Genomic DNA, 21,722 nt, shown 5'->3' with positions numbered 1-21,722 from the left:
AGAATAATGAGCCCAATATTATGCTCCATACAGAATAATGAGCCTCATATAATGCTCCATACAGTATAATGGGCACCACAGAGTGCTCCATACAGAATGAGCCGCATATATTGCTCCATACAAAATTGACCCCATATAATGCTCCATATAGTATAGTGAGCCACATACAATTCTCCATACAGTATATGATGGGCCCCATCTATTGCTCCATATACAATGGGCCTCATATAATGCTCCACACAGTATATGATCGGCCCCATACAGTATACTGAGTCCCATATATTGCTCCATACAGAATGGGCCCAATATGATGCTCCTTACAGAATGGGTCCCATATAATACTTCAAAAATAATTGGCCCCATAAGATGCTCCATGTATAATGGGCCCCATATAATGCTCCATATATAATTGGCCATATAAATGCTCCATATATAATTAGTCCCATAAGATGCTTCATATATTATTGGCCCCATATACTGCTCCATATGTAATTGGCCCATATACTGCTCCATATTGAATTGGCCCCATAAGATGCTCCATATTAAATTGGCCCCATAAGATGTTCTATATTAAATTGGCCCCATATAATGCTCCCTATAGAATTGGCTTCATAAGATGCTCCCTATATTATTGGCCCCATAAGATACTCCATATAGAATTAGCCTCATATATTGCTCCATATATTTATATATAAAAAATGAAGTACTCACCTCTCGTTGATTGACGCTGCTCTGCTCTGGACTCCTCACCGTCGGCGTCTTCCTGCTTTCTGTGCTGCGACTGCTCAGGCAGAGGGCGCACACTGGTGACGTCATCGCGCCCTCTGACCTGCACATCACAGTCAGAGGATGGAAGACGGTGCAGTGCTAGAACCGGGAGAGGTAAGCATCGCAAGTGCCGGGGCCCGGAGCAGGTGGGGGGTCCACTCGCGGAGGCCGGCACAAAAGTGCGCCAGTGTCCCCGACGGCGAGTGGGCCCCCTGCCAGCTCAGGGCCCCAGCATTTGCCCAGGTGCGCCGGGTGCTGACGCCGGCCCTGATGGACTATATGTCGGTACAATGAGGATACACATGGGTTAGCTTCACCCTGTATAAAAGAAGCAAACCCTGTTGCGTCACAGAGCCACAGTACCGCACGTAACAAAACTAATAATTAAATAGCACGAGAGTGCGAGCTGTGCCGTACTGGCGGACGCCACTAACTACCCAGATTTGGGCTAAAGAAGCGCTCTAATGCGCGTGGTGCCGTACTGGCGGTCACAGCAGTAGATGCTGTTTCGTGTGTTAACACTGTGAGTTCAGCTGGGCGCTAGATAGCAGCCATACACCTAACGCGAACAGTCATACAAAAAAGGGATTGGTTTTTTAAGGAACGAATTGCACTCATCAACACACACAAGATTATAAATGTATACTAGCGCATGGCCGTGTGGCCATGCAAACCTTTTATAGCTGCAGCATGTACAGGACCTTCCCAGAAGGACCAATGGGAGGCTGCCACAGAAGTTGAGCACCTTCAGGACCTTCCTGGAGGACCAATGGGATCTGCTGCAGTATCTGAGCATGTGACCCTCGACCTCCAACAGGAGATCTTGCCCTGGGCATGCTCAGAAGGGGAAAGGCGGGACTTAGTCCCAAAAGTGTCTGCTCGCCGCTGCCCAGCACTGGCTTCAATGGCAGAAGCAGGAAAAGCAGCAGTAACCCTTTGCACAGAGTGAGACTGAGCAAGACGCTGGGACCGACATCTCCGCTGAGCAGGCTCCACTGCGGCTGATGCAGAAAGAGAGACCGCAGCAGTACCCCCCTAGGGCCCCCCTGGGCCTCGCTATGCTCAAAGGCTGCAATGAGCAGCGGAGACAGAATGTGCTCTACTGGTTCCCAGGTTCTGTCCTCAGGGCTGTGGCCCTTCCAGTCCACCAGAAAGTATTTTTTTTGGCCACGTACTACCTTGCACCCCACGATAGCATTCACCTTGTACTCATCCGTGGACGAACCCGATGTCCCGGCAGATGACTCAGAAAACCGGGACATATAGACGGGCTTTAAGAGGGAAGGTGTCGGTGCTATTAAGGTGCGGAGGAATAGCCAAACGGTAGACCACAGGGTTAACCTGTTCCAGAACCTTGAAAGGACTAATGTAGCGAGGCGCAAACTTAGTGGACTCAACTCGCAGCCTGATGTTACAGATGGAGAGCCACATTAATTCGCCGGGAGCGAAGGTCGGAGCGGGGCACCGGTGAGCATGGGCAGAAACCCTCATTCTCTCCTTGGAAGCCCGAATGGCATCCTGTGTGCGGTCCCAAATGTCACGTGCCTCCACTGCCAGTCTGCCACCCTGGAATTAGTGGATGACACAGGCATGGGCACAGAGACACGTGGATGCTGGCCGTAATTAAGGAGAAAAGTAGTCTGCTCAGTGGAATCAGCTACGGCATTGTTCAGAGGAAATTCTGCCCAAGGTAGCAAAGATGCCCAGTTATCCTGCCTAGCAGAAACAAAATGTCGCAAATATGTCACCAGAGTCTGGTTGGCTCTCTCTACAACCCATTTGTCTCAAGATGATATGCAGAGGAGAGATTTAGTTCTATGCTGAGTAAACGAAAGAGCTCTCTCCAAAACCGAGACGCGAACTGGGGACCCCGGTCACTGACAATTTTATCAGGCATAAAATATGTTTAGTGAACAACGCCGCCAAGGCCCGTGCAGAAGGTAACCGTGGAAGCTGCACCAAGTGCACCATCTTAGAGAAATGATCGGTGACAACCCAGATAATGGTGCAGTTACGAGACTTGGGTAAGCCCACCACGAAGTCTATCCCGACCATCTCCCAGGGCCTGTCTGCCACCGGCAGGGGGTAAAGTTGCCCAGCAGCCAATGCAGAGGAGACCGATTCTTGGCGCAGAAGACACACACCCGAATATAGTCCCCGACGTCACGGGCCATATGCGGCCACCAGTACGTCCTCGCCAAAAGCTCAGATGTCCTCTTGGTCCCAAAATGTCCACCCACCCTGGATGAGTGAGCCCAAGAGAGAACCTCCAGTCACAAATTAGATGGAATGAAAGTCTCGCCTGGGGGAACAGACTCTAGCAAAACCGGAGCTACAGTTCTCAGGCTCTCAGAAGCCGAGGCTCCTCCTCCTCAGATGACACTACGGAGCGAGAGAGAGCGTCGGCACGAATGTTCTTCTCCCCGGAGAGAAAATGAAGAGTAAAATGGAACCAGGAGAAGAACAGGGACCATCTAGCCTGGTGAGAATTCAGCCGCTGGGCCGTCCGTAAGTACACCAAGTTCTTGTGGTCTGTGAACACTTGGAAGGGAAAGCGAGCTCCCTCCAAGAGGTGTCTCCACTCTGAGAAAGCCAACTTCATGGCTAGCAGCTCCCTGTCCCCGATGGAATAATTCCTCTCCGCTGGTGAAAAGGTCTTGGAGAAGAAGAAGCAAGGATACTTCCGACCTTGAGCATCCTTTTGGAAGAGGACTGCTCCAGCACCAACGGATGAGGCATCCACCTCCATAATAAATGGCTTATCTACATCGGGGCGATGTAGGATGGGAGCAGTAGCGAAGTGTGACTTAATCAAGAGAAAGGCCTTGGAGACCTCCTCCGACCACAACTTGGGATTTGCTCCCTTCTTTGTGAGGGCAACCAAGGGAGCTACCAAAGTTGAGACGTGTGGGATGAACTGGCGGTAGTAATTAATGAACCCCATAAAGCGCTGCACCACTTTAAGAGAATGGGGTTCTTGCCAGTCCATCACAGCCTGTAGCTTGGCAGGATCCATAGCCAATCCCTGGGCAGAGATGATATAGCCAAGGAAAGGCAAGGACTCCTGCTCAAACACACACTTCTCCAACTTGGCATAGAGGGAGTTTGCCCGTAAGAGGTCAAAAACTTTGCGAACATCACTCCGATGGGAGTCAATATCTGGAGAGTAGATGAGAATATCATTCAGATAGACTATGACCGAGGTGGTGAGCATCTCCCGGAAGATGTCGATCACAAAGTCTTGGAAAACGGCTGGGGCATTACAGAGCACGAAGGGCATCACCAGATATTCATAGTGCCCATCCCTGGTGTTAAAAGTTGTCTTCCATTCATACCCATCAAGGATGCAAATCAGGTTCTAAGCACCCCGCAGATCTAACTTAGTAAATACCCTTGCTCCCCGTAGCCTATCAAAAAATTCAGATATCAGGGGTAGTGGGTGTTTATTCTTAATGGTGATTGCGTGAACCCTGTAGTCTATGCATGGACGTAGTTCTCCATTCTTCTTCTGCATGAAGAAGCCAGCCCCTGCAGGTGACACTGACTTCCTAATTAATCCTCTTGCCAGATTCTCTTGAATTTACTGGGACATTGCCTCCGTCTACGGGAGAGATGACGGATAGACTCGACCCCGGGGAGGCTCTGCACCAAGCAAGAGGTCAATAGGGTTGTCATAGGGGCGGTGAGGAGGAAGGGTCTCTGCAGCCCTTTTGGAGAACAAGTCTGCATAGGACCAATAGTGCTTGGGGAGTGAGGAAAGATCTGCGGGTACCTCTGTAGAAGTAACCTGAATGTACTCCCTCTGACATCTACACTCACACGATTTACTCCATCCCAAAATTTTCCCTGAGGAACACTCTATATGAGGAGAATGATAGCAAAGCCATGGTATCCCCAACAGGACCTCATCAATTCCCTCAGGAATGACTAATAGGGAGATAATATCCTGATGTGATGGAGACATAGATAGAGTGAATGGAATGGTCTGATGTGTAATCTGTGAGGGTAGTGTCGACCCATTTACCACTCGTATGGTCACAGGTTTGGCGAGCATCACCAGGGGTATTGCGTGACGCTGGGCGAAAGCAGATGACATGAAATTGCCTTCCGTCCTGGAGTCCAGGCAAAGCTCTTCCATAAGAGTGGATGGGCCTATGGTTATTGTCCCCTTGAAGGACAATTTAGAGGAAAATGTCTCTGTGTCTATGTGTCTAGTGTACCTCCTCAAACTACCACTAGATGCCGACGTTCCCCCAACTGCTGAGAACACTTGGAGGCAAGATGTCCTGACTGCCGGCAAACATGACAGACCATAGGTGCACGAGTGGACCGGGACTTAGATCCCACACGCAACGCCTCTATGGCCTCATGTGACTCGGATGCCTGGACTGGAGATTCCTGAGGTTTGGCGAAGGTGGGAGCCAGCCGAAACCTCTGACAACACTGGGCTTGCTCCAACAATCGCTCATGAAAATGAAGGTCGATGAGGGTTGATATAGCTATGAGCTCCTCCAGTGTGGCGGGAATCTCGCTAGTGGCCAAAGCGTCCCTCACATGGTCAGCCAGCCCTCTCCAAAATACCGGGATAAGGGCCTTTTCCGACCATTCCGGCTCAGACGCTAATATCCGGAAGTGGAAGGCAAAATGGCTGACCATGGACGAACCCTGAGTCAATGCCAGCAGTTGGAGCACCGTATCATGGGTGACTTGGGGTCCTAAAAAGACCTGTTCCAGAGCGCTCAAAAACCGAGGAGCACTCTGCACCACATGATCGTCGCGCTCCCACAGCGGCGTAGCCCACTCATATGCCCTGTCCGACAGCAGAGAAATTATGAATCCCACCTTTGCCCGCTCTGTGGGAAAACGTGCAGCCAGGAGCTCGAGGTGTATACCGCACTGACTCACGGAACCCCTACAGGATTTACTGTCACCAGAGTATTTCTCTGGCAGCGGGAGGTAAGATAAGGTCGGAACAGAGATGGCAGTGGGTAAAGCTGCCGCTGCCATGCTTGCATCCTGAACAGCTATTGCGGTAACATCCACCGCTGAGGTTGCACGCTCTAGAGGCGCCAACCTGCCCTCCAGCAGCTGGATGTACCCCTGCAATTGCTGATCGTCCGTCATTACTTAGGCAGACCCTGGCACTAGTATATTGTTAGGGCTAGCGGAACGCACCAAATAATTAGAGAAAAGTAATAAGGTGCATTCGCAGCCCAGGGTCCACCGTGCAGAGATGGTATATGGTGGTACAATAAGGATACACACCCTGTGTGAAAGAAGCGAACCCTGTTGCGTCACAGGGCCGCAGTACCGCACGTAACAAAACTAATAATTAAATAGCATGAGAGTGCGAGCTGTGCCGTACTGGCAGACGCCACTAACCACCCAGACTTAGGCTAAAGAAGCGCTCTAATAGCGCATGGCGTGGTACTGGCGGTCACAGCAGTAGACACTGTTTCATGTGTTAACGCTGCGAGTTCAACCGGGCGCTAGATAGCAGCCATACACCTTACGCGAACAGTCATACACAAGGGATGGATTTTTTAAGGAATGACTTGCACTCATCAACAACACACACGATTACAAATGTACACTAGCGCATGGCCGTGCAGCCATGCAAACCTTTTATAGCTGCAGAATGTACAGGACCTTCCCAGAAGGACCAATGGGAGGCTGCCACAGAAGTTGAGCACCTTCAGAACCTTCCTGGAGGACCAATGGGATCTGCTACAATATCTGAGCATGTGACCCTCGATCTCCAACGGGAGATCTTGCCCTGGGCATGCTCAGAAGGGGAAAAGCAGGACTTAGTCTCAAAAGCGTCTGCTCCCCGCTGCCCAGCACTGGCTTCAATGGCAGAAGCAGGAAAAGCAGCAGTAACCCTTTGCACAGAGTGAGACTGAGCAAGACGCTGGGACTGATGTCTTCGCTGAGCAGGCTCCACTGCGGCTGATGCAGAATGAGAGACAGCAGCAGACATGGTTCGAGATTCCCCCTGTGCAGTGGTGGGAACTCATCTCCTAACACATACATACATACATACATGCACACATATTACATACAACATACATACTACATACATTACATTCATACATTGAATACAATACATACATATAGACATACGGTACATATAACATAGAGTACATTCTCACCATCACTTGTCACTTTGTAACCCGAAGCCACTGACATCTGTAAAAAATATTAAAATAACAAGCAAGCACTATACTCTCTGAATCCACAAGTGTCCCACGACGATCTCCCGTGGAGAGCGGCAGCATCATCTAATGCGACCGCTCTCTAGGGGCACCAGGAATACAATGTCGGGAGGAAGGTATCCTTCCGCACTGTATTCTTCCGCCGCTGTAAAAAAAATAGTCCCTAGTCTCACTTTTGGCATTGCTGTGTGAAAAAGTTCCCACGCAGCTTTTGCCATAAAGTGAGACTCTGAACTATAGTAACCTCTCAGTGATGCACTGCAGAAGCCATTGTCTCCTGTCAGTGTGTCACTGAGGGTCCTATAGAGCAGTGACATCACCCAATGTCACTGATCTATAGGGGAGATCGTCGTGGGACACTCGTTATTAATTGGACTACGGCGGACAGGGAGTATACAGTTAATTATTTTACGTTTGTTTTGGTGTTTTATTGACGCCTCTTCATTATTAACCCGGCTTAATGTCACCTTACAATAAGAAGGTCACATTAACACCTTATTACCCCATATCCCACCACTACACGGGAGTGGGAACAGAGGGGCTTAGTGCCGGAATTGGCGCATCTCACAGATGCGCCATTTCTGAGGTGGCTGCGGACTGGTATTTGTAGCCGGGGGGGGGGGGGGGCAATATCCATGGCCCCTCTTTAGGCTATGAATATCAGCCCGCAGCTGTCTGCGTAGCCTTTCTAGCTATAAAATATAGGGGGACTCAACGTCTATTTTTTGGAGGGTCCTCCTATTTTAATAGTCAGTGAAGGCTATGCAGACAGCTGTGGGCTGATATTCATAGCGGGCTACAAATATTGGCTTGGGAGCCCATGCCTTTTTTTCAGTTTTTCTTTAATTAAATGCTCATTAAGGCCTCTTTCACACTTGCGTCGGTACGGGTCCGTCGCTATGCGGTGGGGCCAACATACCGACGCACGTTGTGAAATTTTTGCACGACATGGGCAGCGGATGCAGCTTTTCAACACATCCGCTGCCCATTATGATGTCCGGGGCGGTGGGGGAGGCCGCGCATGTGCGGTAGAAAATGGCGGACGCGACAGACAAAAAAAATGTTCACATGAACTTCTTTTCGTCACGACGGTCCGCCAAAACACGACGGAATTGTTGCACGACGGATGCGACGTGTGGCCATCTGTCGTGATCCATCGCTCACGTCTATGGGTAAAAAAGCACATTTGCAGGATCCGTTTTTTTCCCAAAACGACGGATTGTGACAGATTGCGAAAAACGCAAGTGTGAAAGTAGCCTTAGGGATGGTAGTGAAGGTAGGGTATTATTAGAACTGCTAAGGGGTCTCCACTTACCCTTTCCCTAATGTCTCTCACCCCTCATCCATTTGTGTTGCACTTAGTCTTTCTCACACTGTGTGTGACAGTCGGTCCTTTTATAACCTCTGTTGAGGTAATGCAGCCAGTCATTCACAGTAATGCCACTACCAAGATGGCTACTGCATTACAGTGACTGCCAGGCAATCCCTGCATGTTTATTGGCTGTGTAAGAGGCACCAAAATTCAGGGCAGGGATTCGAGCATTAAATCTGAGTACCAGCCAATGCTTGGCGAGTGGAAACCACATCCGAGCACCCAGATAATCAAGTGATGACCAAGTATCACTAAGCACGTTCGCTCATCACTACAAAACATGTATAATTGAAATAATTTTCTGGGAGAAATTCTTCATTTTCTGGAACAACTTCAAGGGTGCCAACACTTGCGGCCATGTCTGTAGAGCAGAGAAAAGAGAATAATTAACTGAGTAGATAGGAAAAATTAGAAATTCTAAGAAATTCTAAATCACAGTTTTATACAATCTATAATATAACGCTGGGAGCGTCACTCTGTCCGAAGCCTTTATAGACTGCGCAAGCGCAAGTGCCGGCGCAGTCTGGCCCCCACAGAGTGACGCTCCCAGGAGATCGCGGTATGCGTAAACACTGAACGCACACTGCGATCTCCAACAGAGAAGCAGGGACTGCCAGGAGGGTAAGTATCGGCTATATTCACCTGGCCCCGTTCCACCGCTGCGCGCCGCCATCTTCCGGGTCCTCTGCCTGTGACGTTCAGTTCAGAGGGCGCGATGACACGCTTAATGCGCGCCGCCCTCTGACTGACCAGTCACAGCCAGAGGAGCCGGAAGATGGCGGCGCGCAGCGGTGGAACGGGGCCAGGTTAATATAGCAAGTGCTGGGGGGCCTGAACTAGCGGCGATACCGGCACCTGACCCCCACAGCGCGCCGGTGTCCCCGCCTGCTCAGGCCCCCCAGCACTCGGCGCCCAGCGACGATAGGTGAGTATGGTATTTTTTTTTTCATATATTGCAGCAGCATACAGGGCATATACCATGGAGCATCTTATGGGGCCATAAACCATAATGGAGCAGTGTACGGGGGCATATACAATGGAGCATCTTATGGGGGCCATAAACCATAATGGAGCAGTGTACGGGGGCATACACTATGGAGCATCTTATGGGGTCCATAAACCATAATGGAGCAGTGTACGGGGGCATACACACTGGAGCGTCTTATGGGAGCCATCAACCATAATGGAGCAGTGTACGGGGGCATACACTATGGAGCATCTTATGGGGCCCATAAACCATAATGGAGCAGTGTACGGGGGCATACACACTGGAGCGTCTTATGGGGGCCATCAACCATAATGGAGCAGTGTACGGGAGCATACACTACGGAGCATCTTATGGGGGCCATAAACCATAATTGAGCAGTGTACGGGGGCATATACAATGGAGCATCTTATGGAGCCATAAACCATAATGGAGCAGTGTACGGGGGCATATACCATGGAGCACCTTATGGGGGCCAGAAACCATAATGGAGCAATGTACGGGGGCATATACAATGGAGCATCTTATGGGGCCATAAACCTTTATGGAGCAGTGTACGGGGGCATATAATATGGAGCATCTTATGGGGCCATAAACCATAATGGAGCAGTGTACTGGGGCATATACAATGGAGCATCTTATGGGGGCCATAAACCATAATGGAGCAGTGTACGGGGGCATATACTATGGAGCATCTTATGGGGCCATAAACCATAATGGAGCAGTGTACGGGGGCATATACAATGGAGCATCTTATGGGGGCCATAAACCATAATGGAGCAGTGTACGGGGGCATATAGAATGGAGCATCTTATGGGGCCATAAACCATAATGGAGCAGTGTACGGGGGCATATACAGTGGAGCATCTTATGGGGCCAAAAACCATTATGGAGCAGTGTACGGGGGCATATACCATAGAGCATCTTATGGGGCCATAAACCATAATGGAGCAGTGTACGGGGGCATATACAATGGAGCATCTTATGGGGGCCATAAACCATAGTGGAGCAGTGTACGGGGGCATATACCATGGAGCATCTTATGGGGGCCAAAAACCATAATGGCGCAGTGTACGGAGGCATATACCATGGAGCATCTTATGGGGGCCATAAACCTTTATGGAACAGCGTACGGGGACATATACTGTGGAGCATCATATGGGGGCCATCAACCTTTATGGAGCAGTGTACGGGGCATATACTATGGAGCATCTTATGGGGCCATAAACCTTTATGGAGCAGCGTATGGGGCATATGGATGGGAGCAGCAAATTAAAGAACGGTGGCGCAGGATGGGAGCAGCACATGTCAGAATGGAGGCGCAGGATGGGTGCAGCACATGTCAGAATGGAGGCGCAGGATGGGAGCAGCACATGACAGGATGGGAGCAGCACATGACAGGATGGGGGCGCCGGATGGGTGCAGCACATGACAGGATGGGGGCGCAGGATGGGTGCAGCACATGACAGAATGGGGGTGCAGGATGGGAGCAGCACATGACAGGATGGGGACGCAGGATGGAGCAGCACATAACAGGATGGGGGCGCAGGATCGGTGCAGCACATGACAGGATGGGGGCGCAGGATGGAGCAACACATGACAAGGTGGGGGCGCAGGATGGGTGCAGCACATGACAGGATGGTGATGCAGGATGGAGCAGCACATAACAGGATGGGGGCGCAGGATGGAGCAGCACATGACAGGATGGGGGCGCAGGATGGGTGCAGCACATGACAGGATGGGGGCACAGGATGGGTGCAGCACATGACAGAATGGGGGCGCAGGATGGGTGCAGCACATGACAGGATGGGGACGCAGGATGGAGCAGCACATACCAGAATGGAGACCATATACCAATATAAATGCTCGCCACCCGGGCGTAGAACGGGTTCAATAGCTAGTATAATATAATGTAATTGTTTCCTCACCAGGTTTACAGTGGCATGTAAAAGTTTGGGCACCCCTTGTCAAAATTACTGTTATTGTGAACAATTAAGCAAGTTGAAGATGACATGGTCTCTAAAAGACTTAAAGTTACCGATGAAACATTTCCTTTGTATTTTAGGACAAAAAATATATATTGTTATTTTTTACATTTAAAAAATTACTAAAAGGAAAATGGGCAGATGCAAAAGTTTGGGCACCCTTGGAGATGTGTGTTCAGATAACTTTGACCAAGGTTAATTAGCCTGTTAGGGCTATGGCTTGTTCAGAATCATCATTAGGAGAGGCCAGGTGATGGAAATTTCCCAGCTTTATAAACACCCAGGCTCCTCTAACCTTCTGCCAGAAATCAGCAGCCACTGGTTCTTTTAAAGGGAACCTGTCACCTGAATTTGGCGGGACTGGTTCATTCTCTGTCCTCAATCTTTCCTTGCGCAGGCGTGTACTATGGAGGACAGAGAATGAACTTCAATCCAATATTGCAGCCAGCATGCAGCCAGCGGGTAAAGAAAGGGTGAATCAAACACCCAAAAACTCCGCCCATATGACCCAAAACCAGTCCCGCCAAATTCAGGTGACAGAGTCCCTTTAAGCAGCTATGTAGCAGAGATAAGTGAACTTGTTCGAAAAATCTCAAAATTGGCAAGAACTTTGCACATTCGGATTTGTGCTCGGATTCCCGAGCATTTTCCCTCAAAGTCGTTAAAATTCAGGCACAGCTCAGTAAATCTTCAAGTTTTCTCTAATGCTTTTGTTAAAAATATGGCTAGGATAGTTGTTAGGTGTCAAGTTCCCGCCTCTGCACAGGGGGAATCTCGAACCATCTTTGCTGCAGTCTCCCATTCTTCTCCAGCTACAGTGGAGCCTGCTCAGCGGAGACGTTGGTCCCAGCGTCTGGCTCAGGCTGATACCGGACGACTGGTTACTACTGCCCTTCCAGGCTCTGTCCTTGAAGCCAGCAATGTTCAGCAGAGAGCAGGTCTATAGCAGCTCCTATTGGATCATCGGAAAGGTCTTGTAGCACTGCCGCTATAAAAGGTTCGCGTGGCCGCTCGGCCATGCGCTAGTGTACACTTGTAAACGTGTGTGTGTTGATGTGTGAAAGTCGTTCATTAACCCCTTATCGACAGAGCCAATTTGGTACTTAATGATCGAGCCAATTTTTACAATTCTGACCACTGTGACATTATGAGGTTACAACTCTAGAACGCTTTAACGGATCCCGCTGATTCTGAGATTGTTTTTTCGTGACATACTGTACTTCATGGTAGTGGTAACATTTCTTCGATATTACTTGCGATTATTTATGAAAAAAATGGAAATATGGTGAAAATTGTTAAAATTTTGCAATTTTAAAACTTTGTATTTTTATGCCCTTAAATCAGAGAGATATGTCACGAAAAATAGTTAATAAATAACATTTCCCACATGTCTACTTTACATCAGCACAATTTTGGAAACAAAATTTTTTTTGTTAGGGAGTTATAAGGGTTAAAATTTGACCAGCAATTTCTCATTTTTGCAACACCATTTTTTTTAGGGACCACATTACATTTGAAGTCATTTTGAGGGGTCTATATGATAGAAAATAACCAAGTGTAACGCCATTCTAAAAACTGCACCCCTCAAGGTTCTCAAAACCACATTTAAGAAGTTTATTAACCCTTTACGTGCTTCACAGGAACTGAAACAATGTGGAAGGAAAAAAAGAACATTTAACTTTTTTTTGCAAACATTTTACTTCTGAACCATTTTTTTTATTATCACAAGTGTAAAAACAGAAGTTAAACCATAAATTTTGTTGTGAAATTTCTCCTGAATACGCCGATACCACATATGTGGGGGTAAACCACTGTTTTTTCTACAAAAATGATCTTTTTGCCCCCAAATTTTTATTTTCACAAGGGTAACAGGAGAAATTAGACAACAAAAGTTGTTTTTCAATTTCTCCTGAGTACGTTAATACCCCATATGTGGGGTTTAACCACTGTTTGGGCGCACCGCAGAGCTTGGAAGAGAAGGAGTGTCGTTTTACTTTTTCAATGTAGAATTGGCTGGAATTGAGATCGGATGCCATGTCGCGTTTGGAGAGCCCCTGATGTGCCTAAACAGTGGAAACCCCACACAAGTGACACCATTTTGGAAACTAGACCCTTTAAGGAACTAATCTAGATGAGTGGTGAGCACTTTAAACCCCCAAGTGCTTCACAGAAGTTTATAACGTAGAGCCGTGAAAATAAAAAATCGCATTTTTTCTACAAAAATGATCTTTTTGCCCCCCAAATTTTTATTTTTACAAGGGTAACAGGAGAAATTGGACCACAAAAGCTGTTGTGCAATTTCTCCTGAGTACGTTAATACCCCATATGTGGGGGTAAACCACTGTTTGGGCGAACCGCAGAGCTTGGAAGAGAAGGAGTGCCGTTTTACTTTTTTAATGTAGAATGGGCTGGAATTGAGATCGGACGCCATGTCGCGTTTGGAGAGCTCCTGATGTGCCTAAACAGTAGAAACCCCCCACAAGTGACCCCATTTTGGAAACTAGACCCCCAATGGAACTTATCTAGATGTGTGGTGAGAACTTTGAATGCCCAAGTACTTCACAGAAGTTTATAATGCCGAGTCGTGAAAATAAAAAATATTGTTTTTTTCCACAAAAAAGATATTATAGCCCCCAAGTTTTTATTTGCACAAGGGTAACAGGAGAAATTGGACCCCAAAAGTTGTTGTCCAATTTATTCCAAGTACGCTGATGCCCCATATGTGGGGGTTAACCACTGTTTGGGCGCACGGCAGAGCTCGGAAGGGAAGAAGCGCCGTTTTGGAATGCAGACTTAGATAGAATGGTCAGTGGGCGTTATGTTGCGTTTGCAGAGCCCCTGATGTACCTAAACAGTAGAAACCCCAACAAGTGACCCCATTTTGGAAACTAGAACCCCCAAGGAACCTATTTAGATGTGTGGTGAGAACTTTGAATGCCCAAGTGCTTCACAGAAGTTTATAATGCAGAGTCGTGAAAATAAAAAATATTGTTTTTTCCACAAAAAGATTTTTTAGCCCCCAAGTTTTTATTTTCACAAGGGTAACAGGAGAAATTGGACCCCAAAAGTTGTTGTACAATTTATCCCGAGTACGCTGATGCCCCATATGTGGGGGTAACCCACTGTTTGGGCACACGGCAGAGCTCAGAAGGGAGGGAGCACCATTTGACTTTTTGAGCGCAAAATTGGCTGTTGTGTTTGGAGACCCCCTGATGTACCTAAACAGTGGAAACCCCCCAATTCTAGCTCCAACCCTAACCCCAACACACCCCTAACCTTAATCCCAACCCGATCCATAATCCTAATCACAACCCTAACGATAATCACAACCCTAACCCCAAAACAACCCTAATGTCAACCCTAACCATAACCCTCATCAAAACCCTAAATCCAACACACCCCTAATCCTAATCTCAACCCTAACCTCAAACCTAATCCTAATCCCAATACACCCCTAATCCCAACCCTAACCTTAACCCTAATCCCAAACCTAACCCTAATCCCAAGCGTAACCCTAATGCCAACCCTAACCCTAATACCAACCCTAATCCAAACCCTAACCCTAATCCCAACTCTAACAATAAGTTTAGCCGCAACCCTATCCCTAACTTTAGCCCCAACCCTAGCCCTAACCCTAACCCTAAATTTAGCCCCAACCCTAACCCTAGCCCTAACTTTAGCTCAAACCCTAACCCTAGCCCTAACTTTAGCCCCAACCCTAACCTAGCCCTAAGGCTACTTTCACACTTGCGTCGTTTGGCATCCGTTGCAATCTGTCGTTTTGGACAAAAAATGGATCCTGCAAATGTGCCCACAGGATGCGTTTTTTTGCCCATAGACTTGTATTGCCGACGGATTGCAACGGATGGCCACACGTCGCGTCCATCGTGCACTGGATCAGTTGTGTTTTGGCGGACCGTCGGCACAAAAAATGTTCAATGTAACGTTTTTTTGTATGTCGCGTCCGCCATTTCTGACTGCGCATGCGTGGCCGTAACTCCGCCCCCTCCTCCTCGGGACATAGACTGGGCAGCGGATGCGTTGAAAAACTGCATCCACTGCCCATGTTGTGCACATTTTTCACAACGTGCGTCGGTATGTCGGGCCGACGCATTGCGACGGCCCCGTACCGACGCAAGTGTGAAAGTAGCCTAACCCTAAATTTAGCCCCAACCCTAACCCTATATTTAGCCCCAACCCTAACTCTAAATTTAGCCCCAACCCTAACCCTAACCCTAAATTTAGCCCCAACCCATACTCTAACCCTAAATTTAGCCCCAACCATAACCCTAACTCTAAATTTAGCCCCAACCCTAACCCTAACCCTCAATTTAGCCCCAACCCTAACCCTAACCCTAAATTTAGCCCCAACCCTAACCCTAATTTTAGCCCCAACTGCATTCTCCTGACGGCTGGCAGATGGCGACAGATGGCGGGCGCACTGCACATGCACCCGCCATTTTGTTTCCCAAAGAAGACACAGGCGGGCAGGAGAGGATGCAGGAGGACCCAGGGACACCGATAAGTATAATGGGTCCCCAAATCCCCCTATTTCTCTGTCCTCTGATGTGCGATCACATCAGAGGACAGAGAATTACACTTCACTTTTTTTTTGCGACCGCCGGTAAACAGTTAATTACCGGCGATCGCATAACAGGGGCGGTAAAACCGACCCCGATCATGCTCTTTGGGGTCTCGGCTACCCCCGGCAGCCGAGACGCCAAAGATCCTCCTAGTGCCGGCCGGCGGGCGCTCTGTGCATGCGCCCGCCATTTTTTTGCTGGAAAAAGATGGCGGCGCCCATCGGGAGCCACGAGGAGCAGCGGGGGAGACAGGTGAGTATCGGGGGGGCTATCAGGACCCCATTTCTCTGTCCTCTGATGTGCGATCACATCGGAGGACAGAGAAATAAAAAGGGAAATTGCTTTTTTTTGCGATCGTCGGTAAACGGTTAATTACCGGCGATTGCAACTCAGGGGTCGGTAAAAAAAAACCCCGAATCATGTTCTCTGGGGTCTCGGCTACCCCCGGCAACCGAGACCCCAGAGAAAATCTGACACTGGGGGGGCGCTATTCACTTTTTCCACAGCGCCGTTAATTAATGGCGCTGTGGTTTAAGTACCCTTAACTGCCACCGTTAAAAGGCGTATCGGCGGTCGTTAAGGGGTTAATTATCCCCTCCCTTGTGTATGACTGCTCGCGTAAGGTGGATGATTGCTATCTAGTGCCTGACATAGCTATCAGCACGTGACACACAAAACAGCGTCAAATTGCTGTGACCGCCATTACGGCGCTGTGCGCTTTCACAGCGCATCCCTTACCCAAGCCTGGGTGGTTAGTGGCATCCACCTGAGCGGTACAGTACGCACTCCAGTGCATCTAAATTATTATTTTGGCTACTCTGATACCCCAGTTGCGGTGTTGAGTGCCAGAGATCTAGTTGTACTCTAATCCCGAGTCTAGGGGTAGAGTTCTGTGACTCCTTGCTTGCGCTCTTTGTGCGGTACCGCGGCCCTGTGACACAACAAGGTTCGCTTTCTTCATACTGGGTGAAGTTAACCCGTGTGTGAATCCATATTGTACCGCCATATAGTCCGTCATTACTTAGCAGCAGGTTCCATCTCTGTATGGTATACTTCGGGTTGCGATCGCACCTTATACTATCTATCTAATTATTTGGTGCCTTCCGCTAGCCCTAACTATAGTGGTGCTGTATGATGAGTGGGGTGGGACATGTTTAATGAGGAGTGGTGGTGGGGAGAAATGGAAGGGGGGGAGAAGTGGCAGACAGCAATTTTTTTAACTTAATGGGTGAAGATTCCAGCAGCCAATCAGGGAGCAGGAACCATCCATAACGTCCAGACACAAGGGCTTCTCTCATTGGTTCATGAAGTCACATGTCCCTGTCCATATAAAAAGCGGACACGTTGTTTTGGCATCATTTTGTCAGTGTAACAGTGCAGAGAAATTGCTCCTGCTGCTGGAAGTAGTCATATAGTTAGATAGGTGGTTTATTGTCAGCTAGTTCAGCTAGGTAGGATCCGCTGTGACCTTCCAGCATCTAATAGTGTTGTGCAGGCAGGAGGCCATATTTAATAATCTAAATTGTTAGTGCTAATATTGTAGTGCATATACTTGAAAAAACAGCCGCACTCAAGATATGGATTAAATTTCATCTATGTTATGCATTCAAAAATCCATATCTTGAGTGCAGCTGTTTTTTCATGTGTATGACTCTACTGGCTCCATCGAGGTTCAGCCTGCACCTGCCATAGTTCGCAGAGTGCACACCTTTTACTGTACAAATACTGTAATACAGGCAGGAGGCCACATTTCCTAATCTAACTCGTTTGTGCTAATATTGTGATGCAGGCAGGAGGCCACATTTTCTAATCTAACACCTTTATGCTAATATTGTGGTGCAGGCAGAAGGCCACATTTCCTAATTTATCTCTTTTGTGCTATTAGTATGCTGCAGACAGGATGCCATATTTCCTAATTTAAATTGTTTCTGATAATATTGTGGTGCGAGCAGGAGGCCACATTTCCTAATCTAACTTGTTTGCCTCTTGAATGACTGAATGCTGCCTTCTGTTTTTACGCTACTTATATATATACAGTGTGGCAAAAAAGTATTTAGTCAGTCAGCAATAGTGCAAGTTCCACCACTTAAAAAGATGAGAGGCGTCTGTAATTTACATCATAGGTAGACCTCAACTATGGGAGACAAACTGAGAAAAAAAAATCCAGAAAATCACATTGTCTGTTTTTTTAACATTTTATTTGCATATTATGGTGGAAAATAAGTATTTGGTCAGAAACAAAATTTCATCTCAATACTTTGTAATATATCCTTTGTTGGCAATGACAGAGGTCAAACGTTTTCCGTAAGTCTTCACAAGGTTGCCACACACTGTTGTTGGTATGTTGGCCCATTCCTCCATGCAGATCTCCTCTAGAGCAGTGATGTTTTTGGCTTTTCGCTTGGCAACACGGACTTTCAACTCGCTCCAAAGGTTTTCTATAGGGTTGAGATCTGGAGACTGGCTGGGCCACTCCAGGACCTTGAAATGCTTCTTACGAAGCCACTCCTTTGTTGCCCTGGCGGTGTGCTTTGGATCATTGTCATGTTGAAAAACCCATCCACGTTTCATCTTCAATGCCCTTGCTGATGGAAGGAGGTTTGCACTCAAAATCTCACGATACATGGCCCCATTCATTCTTTCATGTACCCAGATCAGTCGTCCTGGCCCCTTTGCAGAGAAACAGCCCCAAAGCATGATGTTTCCACCACCATGCTTTACAGTAGGTATGGTGTTTGATGGATGCAACTCAGTATTCTTTTTCCTCCAAACACGACAAGTTGTGTTTCTACCAAACAGTTCCAGTTTGGTTTCATCAGACCATAGGACATTCTCCCAAAACTCCTCTGGATCATCCAAATGCTCTCTAGCAAACTTCAGACGGGCCCGGACATGTACTGGCTTAAGCAGTGGGACACGTCTGGCACTGCAGGATCTGAGTCCATGGTGGCGTAGTGTGTTACTTATGGTAGGCCTTGTTACATTGGTCCCAGCTCTCTGCAGTTCATTCACTAGGTCCCCCCGCGTGGTTCTGGGATTTTTGCTCACCGTTCTTATGATCATTTTGACCCCACGGGGTGGGATTTTGCGTGGAGCCCCAGATCGAGGGAGATTATCAGTGGTCTTGTATGTCTTCCATTTTCTAATTATTGCTCCCACTGTTGATTTCTTCACTCCAAGCTGGTTGGCTATTGCAGATTCAGTCTTCCCAGCCTGGTGCAGGGCTACAATTTTGTTTCTGGTGTCCTTTGACAGCTCTTTGGTCTTCACCATAGTGGAGTTTGGAGTCAGACTGTTTGAGGGTGTGCACAGGTGTCTTTTTATACTGATAACAAGTTTAAACAGGTGCCATTACTACAGGTAATGAGTGGAGGATAGAGGAGACTCTTAAAGAAGAAGTTACAGGTCTGTGAGAACCAGAAATCTTGATTGTTTGTTTCTGACCAAATACTTATTTTCCACCATAATATGCAAATAAAATGTTAAAAAAACAGACAATGTGATTTTCTGGATTTTTTTTTCCTCAGTTTGTCTCCCATAGTTGAGGTCTACCTATGATGTAAATTACAGACGCCTCTCATCTTTTTAAGTGGTGGAACTTGCACTATTGCTGACTGACTAAATACTTTTTTGCCCCACTGTATATAGCTATAAAGTTTTGGCGCCTGCAATTTTTAACTGCTTATTAAGCAGCATTCCTACTAGCTGTAGCCATTGCATGTTCAACATGACTTTTTTGTATTTAGCATATCTAAATTATATAATTATAATTATATTTAATGTCACATTATTACTGTAATAGTTCCTTAGTAAATAGCGTTTTGAGGAAAAAACGGATGTGACTGGAAGAACAGGATGTGATTTTTGGATTTAGCACACCAAAATTCATAAAGATCCCAAGGTATTTTGTAGTCAGCAAGATTGATGTTATTATTCAAAAGAACATTTGGGAATGTTGGATTTTTTTTGGCAAATGATATGCACTGACTGTGTCATCTTTTTTCCTGTACAAATATTTGTCCAACTGGCAATCAATTGTTCACTGACCCACCTTTGTCTGATTTGTATTTGTTTTCCTTAAGAATAGGTACTTCTTGTGTTTTATTTTCTCCTTTTTTATTTGTTTATGATCTGGTTTAACTGACAATGTGATGTCTTGGAACTGATATGTACGGTAAATATAACTTGTATATATTACTTTCTGGTCATGTGCTTTCTCTAATTATGTTGGTAAGCTATTTTTATAAATACTTGCTACAACATTTGATCTGTAGCTATGATTAAGGGTGGAAACACTTTAAATGCACAAATTCTCCTTATGATGGCAGCACATGACTATACTGTGTTTCATAATCATGACCGAATAAAAGATTAACATTTTTACACCAGCTGCAGGATTTTATCAACCTTTTCATACTATCTTAAACTAATGTGACGTACGTTGAAGTGATTCTCATGTTGCTCCGCAGAAGGTTTGATTGTATATAATTTTGGAAATAACTCAAAATAAGCCAAAGTGTAGGGTTTCTACTCATGTGATTGCAATTGAGGTAAGCACACAAGGCGGTTTCATTAAAATGTCCAGGCAGGTTTATTAACCCCTTAATGACCTCAGATACGCCTTTTAACGGCTTTTAAGTGTATCATGCCCCCCCGAGTTGGAATTTCTCCGGGGTCTCGGCTACCGGAAGCAGCCAAGAACCCAGAGAACATGATTCAGGTTGGATTTTACCGACCCCAGTTTTGCGATCGCCGTTATTAACGCTATAACTGTGACCGCAAAAATAAAAGTCAGATTTCTCATTTAATTTCTCTCTCCTCTGATGTGATAGCACATCAGGAGAGAAAGAGTCCCCTGATCCCCCCTTGTCCCTGCATCCCCTGGGACGCCGGCATCTTCTTCAGGGAAGAAAATGGCAGGCGCATGTGCACTGCTCCCACCGAGATCTGCCGGCCAGTACTCGGCAGCAATAGGAAAATTTTCCTATTGGTTCATTTTGATCAATGTGATAGACCCTATCACAGTGATCAAAATAAAAAAATAGTAAATAGAACCACCCTTTATCACCTCCTTAGTTAAGGAAAAATAATGAAATAAAAAAATACATTTATTTCCATTTTTCCATTAGGGTTAGAGTTGGGCTAAAATGAGTTGGGGTAAAGTGAGTTGGCCTAAAGTGAGTTGGGGTAAAGCTAGGGTTATTAGAAAAAAATAATGTAGTCAGCTTACCGGCCTTCAGAGAAATCCCCAGACCTGCCAACGCACAGCACGGATCGGGGTGAGCACCCACGCCAAATGGAGACAAGAGGAGAAATGATCCAGCTGAAGGCGGAGGTGGTTCAAACTTTGTGAGACTTTATTGGACAACTGAAAGCTAGGGTTAGGGTTGGGCTAAAGCTGGGGATAGGGTTGGGCTAAAGCTAGGGTTAGGGTTGGGCTAGGGTTGGGGCTAGGGTTAGGGTTGAGGCTAATGTTAAGGTTGGGGCTAAAGTTAGGGTTGGGCTAAAGTTAATGTTGGGCCAAAGTTAGGGTAAGTTTAGGGTTGTGGTTAAGGTTGGGATTATGGTTAGGGTTGGGATTAGAGTTAGGGGTGTGTAAGGGTTATGTTTGTGGTTAAGGTTATGGTTAGGGTTGGGATTAGGGTTACAAGTATGTTGGGGTTAGGGTTGTGGATAAGGTTAGGATTAGGGTTAGGGCTGTGTTGGGGTTAGGGTTGGAGTTAGAATTTGGGGGGTTCCACTGTTTCGGTACATCAGGGGGTCTCCAAATGCAACATGGCAGCACCATTGATTCCTGCCAATTTTGCGTGCAAA

Source organism: Ranitomeya imitator, chromosome 4 (assembly GCF_032444005.1).
Source record: "Ranitomeya imitator isolate aRanImi1 chromosome 4, aRanImi1.pri, whole genome shotgun sequence".
NCBI lineage: Eukaryota > Metazoa > Chordata > Amphibia > Anura > Dendrobatidae > Ranitomeya > Ranitomeya imitator.
Note: the sequence above shows the minus strand (reverse complement) of the source record.